This window comes from Balaenoptera acutorostrata, chromosome 9, assembly GCF_949987535.1.
Source record: "Balaenoptera acutorostrata chromosome 9, mBalAcu1.1, whole genome shotgun sequence".
NCBI lineage: Eukaryota > Metazoa > Chordata > Mammalia > Artiodactyla > Balaenopteridae > Balaenoptera > Balaenoptera acutorostrata.
This window is the reverse complement of record NC_080072.1, coordinates 96,780,766-96,786,849: the sequence shown is the minus strand read 5'-3', so window position 1 is coordinate 96,786,849 and position 6,084 is coordinate 96,780,766.

Sequence of the window (6,084 nt, the reverse complement as noted above, 5' to 3'; positions counted from 1 at the left end):
CAAAGGGAGCACTCGAGGGGTGTCATCTATTATTAGAATCACACCTGCCCATGTGATGTGACAGGTTCAGCTGACCCGCTGTCACCACCTCGCTCCAAGGATGGCACACTCCTTTTGCTTTTTCTCCCCTGATCGATTCCTTAAGCAAAATTCAAACCTAACTGTGACGTTTATAGCATTTCCTGTCGAACGTGACCCTTGACTGGGGGTATGGGATGCTTCCTGTGTTATTCCGGTCTGTGCAATAGACATTCCCGCACTGTTCCCTTCCAGAGAGGACCTGTGCTAGGCGGTGGGAGGTTTAGGGATGAAAAGGTAGTGAAGACACTATTCTTGCCTTCGGGAGCTTGTCGTCTGGTTGGACTGAAAGAAAGGTGCCCGATTCCTATAAAACACCACCAAGTGTGAAAACTGTTGAAAATGAGACGCAAACCCAAGGACCAGGCTGTTGGCGCTAAGCCGTGTCACTATCCTGCCTTATTTTAATTATGGTTTCCCTTCTCTGCCATCATCAAATTAAAAAATCCTTCACATGGTAGTCTAGCAACATTGCTATGTTGTCATACTGCAAATCATGTGGAAAGAGCTAATTGTTTTCAGGGAAAGTTTCAAGTAAATTTATGAGCTTATGGACAAATTGCCCGTTATTGCTTTTGAAAAAAAGCACTGTCAATGGACTAATTTCAATCTTCAAAAAAAAAAAAAGAATGCCATCTCACATGTTTCTGGAGCTTTAAGGTTTATAAATCTCACTGTTGTGCATTTTCCCTCTGAGTCCTGATGGTGACTCTGTGATGGTGGGAGGGATTCTCAGTCTCAGGTTGGAAATTCAGGCAGAGGCTTGAAAAGGTCGTGTCTTGCTCTGTTCACGTGCTGAGGGGGCTTGTGGGGTTTTGGAACCCAGGACCCCTGACTTCAAATCTAGGGTTCTTTTTGCTACGTTACTCTGCAGTCAAGTAGTTCTGCACCATTTCACTAACATTTAATTAGCTAAAAGTGGAAACAGATAACCTTGAAATTAATTCGAGTTAATGTTAAATGTTGCTAACTTTTTATTAGTTGAATGTTTCCATTAACTTTTCCAATGGCTGCTTTTTTGTACCCACTCACAGCAGTGAACAAAATTGAGTAAGTCTTGCTCCATAAGTCTTTACTGAATAAACAAATAGCTTAGCTGGCTGGGTTTGGCTGCAGGGTGGGGTTAGAAAGTTGAGTCACGGGAAGACAAAATTGAGTATTTAATTCACTCTTTGGTTTGTCAAGTATTTATCAAGTCTCTGTTCTATGTACAGTGCTCCATGGAGGAGAGCATGGCGCACGTGTGGTCCTTGGCAAGTTATTTAACCTCTCTGAGCCTCAGTTGCCTTGGCTTTAAAAATGAGGAATAATAATAGTACCCAATTCATGGGACTGTTATTAGCATCAAATAAATTAATGTATATAAAGAGCTTGGTTCAGAGGCTATCACGGATTGTTGGTGCTCAGTAAGTGGTAAAGATAGTAATTATCAATCTCTGTGCTATGTATTTATACACCGTTCGTACCCCAAGGTTCCACAGATTCAATGAAGTGGTCTGTTGCACTCAGTAGCAGCACAGAATGCCCCAGTCGATTTGTTTTGGAGCAGAGGAGGGAAACAGGGGCCAGCTATGGAAGCAGAGCTGCGTTCCCGTGGTCGTGATGGAGGAAGAAAGGGTCTTCCTTCTTAATTTTCGGTGACAGTCGGGGAAGGGACCCCGACAACTCACGTGCTGGACACACGCCACACTCCACGTGGGGCCTCCACTCAGCATCCTTTGGGAATTCTGGGCCCCTGGGCCCTTCAGCCGATTGCCTGTGGGGATGCAGGGATGGGGCCTGTGATACAGTGACCACTCTGGGTTCGAGCGACAGAATGACAAAGCTGGCAAAGCAGGGTGCAGGTAGATTGCTTCCCCTTCTGCAGTTCTGTGTCCTGTCTCTACAGTGGAAGGAAAGAGTCCTCCCTGGGGCCCTGGAGTGCTCCTGACTCAGTCCTCCCCTTGAGCAGGGCTCTTCTGAGGCTGAGCCCTGGGGAGGGGAGGGGGCAGGGGAAAGGACTGGAGTGCTGGCCTCATCCCCAGGGACCCTTCCTGGGAGTGAATGTAGGCACAGCTCCACCAGGCTGCAGTCTGGGCCTGATGCACAGCACTGAGTTGCTCTAATGAATGGAGCTGCTGGCCAGCTTGTTTACGACCTGACATTTTTGCTGGCCCTGCCAGCGGCTGCCTCCTACTCTAAGTGGGGAGAAGCCACTTAGGAAGACAGCAAAGCAACCTGCCACCAATCTGTCAGCAATTGGCTTCCATTAGGGATAGGACGGCCCGTGAGGTCGGGGAGGGGCAGGCTGGGAGGGAGAATGAAAGAGAAAGACAGATCTGTCTGTTTCATCTCATCTGGTTTCCAAATCCCAAAGGGATGTTCGGGGGAGACTTGGTAAACTGGGCCATGGCTGATTGTCTCTCTTTCAAGGTGGCAGCTGGGTTCAAAGGTGTCTTCACCTCTCTCTCTCATGGAAAGAAAAGAACCAAATGCCAATTTTGCTGATTGTATCAGTTTGTAGAAGTGCATCAGGTTTATCATAAACTGTCCTGGCTGACCCCCAGGATGGTTTATCTGTCCCCATTTCTGTCTGATCTGTTGTATCTGTCTATTCTCATGTCTGTGTCTCCCAAATGGCCATGGCTTTCCCCAAGTTTTTCTTCCCTAGTTGTATATATATTTTTAAAAACATCTTTATTGGAGTATAATTGCTTTACAATGTTGTGTTAGTTTCTGCTGTATAACAAAGCGAATCAGCTATACATATACATATATCCCCATATCCCCTCCCTCTTGCGTCTCCCTCCCACCCTCCCTATCCCACCCCTCTAGGTGGACACAAAGCACCGAGCTGATCTCCCTGTGCTATGCAGCTGCTTCCCACTAGCTCTTTTACATTTGATAGTGTATATATGTCCATGCCAGTCTCTCACTTCGTCACAGCTTCTCCTTCTCCCTCCCCGTGTCCTCAAGTCCATTCCCTACTTTGAGCAGTGGTTCCCAAGTAGAGAGGCAGTATTGCACATGGGAGAGGCCGTGCGTAGAACCATGTGGGACTTTGGTTGTCTCCATGACTAAGGACTGCTCCTGGCTCTCAATAATCACTGGGTCTGGACCAGGGATCATCTAAACATCCTGCAATGAGCAGGGACAGTCCTACACAAAAAGACTCATCCCACCCAAATGCCAGTACTTGTCCTGTTAAAAGTCTAGGGCAGAAGTCTAGGGCCATGTACCCCAATGTTCACTGCAGCACTATTTACAATAGCCAGGACATGAAAGCAACCTAAATGTCCACGGACAGATGAATGGATAAAGAAGATGTGGCACTTATATACAATGGAATATTACTCAGCCGTAAAAAAGAATGAAATAACGCCATTGCAGCAACATGCATGGACCTAGAGATTGTCATACTGAGTGAAATAAGTCAGACAGAGAAAGACAAATACCATATGATATCACTTATATGTGGAATCTAAAAAAATGGTACAGATGAACCCACTTACAAAACAGAAATAGAGTCACAGATGTAGAAAACAAACTTACGGTTACCAAGGGGAAAAAGGAGGGTGGGAGGGATAAACTGGGAGATTGGGATTGACATATACACACTACTATATATAAAATAGATAACTCATAAGAACCTACTGTATAGCACAGGGAACTCTAATCAATACTCTGTAATGACCTATATGGGAAAAGAATCTAAAAACGAGTGGATATATGTATAACTGATTCACTTTGCTGTACAGCAGAAACTAACACAACATTGTAAATCAACTATACTCCAATAAAAATTAATTTTAAAAGTCTAGGGTAAGAGGGACAAAGGTACCCAGGGGTAACTGGGCTCAAGGTGGGGGGCTGACTCATGCTAACTCACCCGAGACTGATAAAAATGAATTGCCCTGGAACAATTTACAGAGGGGCTGTTACTTTTTGGTGGACAGAGACTTCCCTCTGCTCTTTGGAGCTCCTCCTTGTTCCAGGACGATAGGGAAAATGACGCATCGGTCCAAAGGTGAGCATGGCCTGGGGGCTAGTGGAAGCCAGTGCACAGTGGGGCCCTATGAACCAATCATCACTTGTCATTGTCGCAAATGCCTCTCTCGAGTCGGGAATACTTGTGGCATCTGTGTCTCTCCCTTTCAGCCAGTGCTGGATAAAACCCCAACAAACACTTGCTCCTGGGGCCCCTGCCACCTATAGATGTTGCGCTGAGCTTGTGCTTCAGAGGGCCTTACTCTGGCCCTTCCCCTACCTGGGACTTTGGATTTCCTGACCCAACAGCCCCAAGCCGGCTCCCAGGGCCTCTACCCCAGATCCATTGGCGGGGTGCACATCCTGAGGCCGAGGATGGCCAAGGAACAGCTGTTTTGCAGGGGGCAGGGAGACAGAGCTTGGACAGTTGGCTTGAGCTCTAGGACAGAGCCGAGGCGGGAAGAAAATGGGTGGGGCTTGCTTTGGGCTTTCTCTTCCAGGATCCAGGCCTGGCATCTCCTATTAGTACAGCCTTTCTCCCCTGGGATTCCCAGACCTTAACTACGATCATATCCAGTCTTCCTGGGAAAAATGCCTGTGTTACCTTGACTGGATTTGGGACCATTGATTCTTCACTCACTCAGATCTGGGGTTTCTCTCCAGTGATTTCTTAGAAGGTTGATCACATGTATTTTGTTGGCTGTTATAAGCATTCACATCCCTCTGAGGTCCTTTGTGAGGGAATAGGGTGGGACTGGGTCACTGTAACTTCCCACAGTAACAACGATGTCGTGATGTCAGCTGCTTTATTCCAGCTCTCTTCTTCTTATGTTTGTTCCTATGTCTATTTGGCCCAGGGTTTTGTTTATTCTGTTTTCTTAAAAGTTTTACCTTTTGGGGCCTTGGGCACAGGACCATAAACTTATCCCATCAAACAGTAAATTTGCAGGGTCGGTATCGCTTCCATACAAACATTAGAGGTTTTGATATTTCAGGCTGCAGTTCTAGCCGTTTCTTTGATCTTTTACTGACCAGTAAATTATTTATTGGGTCTGTCATAAAGATAAACCAAAGTCTATCAACTATATTTATAGTATCACAAAAATCTCCGTCCTACCTGGCATCTTCAGAGGTAGATGGTGGTCCTGATGATAATGAAGCATCCAGGGCTGGAGCGACACTAGGGCCTGGCCACTTTGTCCCCTTTTTAAATACCTTTTCTTCTTTCCTTTCCTTTGAGCTCTTTGCCTTCCTTCCACGATTTTGCTTCATTTTCCCTTCCCTCTACTATTTCTTTGGCTCCAGAGCTGAGATTTTTGCGAGGGTTGTTGTGAATATACCATTGCCCCTCCCTGGCCTCTGGGAGGCCACGCCCCCCTTCTGCTTGAACCCCAGGCCAATCTCAGCTCTTCCCTCCAGAAACCTACATCCCCAGCCCCCAGTGCCAGGCCCAAAGCTATTTCCTTCCCGTGCAATCCTTCTGCCTTGAAGCCCAGACACCTGTCAACCCCTGGGAAAATGAACTGTGCTCAATCACTGGCCAGTTTCAACGGACACTTTGGGTTGTCGGGAGAATTCATTACAGAGTGTGTGTGGTGCATACATGTGATTGGATGTGCTCGGGAGCAGATGACTGCCAGCCTTTAAGCACCCTCTTTCATTTTATTTTTCCTTTGACTTTTAACTAGCACCTTCCTCAATTAAAGTGGCAAGGGCAGACAAGGAAATCAGTGGATCTCTTCCCGAACATCAATAAAACACATTTCTCTCCAGGATACCTATTTGTTATTTGGATATCAGACTGACTGTAATCTGTTTCCATTTTCCTTCTTCGTGTCCTCCGCCAGAAGCTGGAGGCTCAGCCATGGATATCCTGCTGTTTCCATTTGGCTGAATGAAGGGATAGATTAGATTCCTGTTTGCTTTGCGGACATTTCCATCAGATATTCATTAGACGTGTCAGGGAGAGCCTGGAATATGTGTCTCCCCTATTTATTTTGGGTGTGGCGGGGTGGGATACTGGTGGAGGGGGCTCTTGGA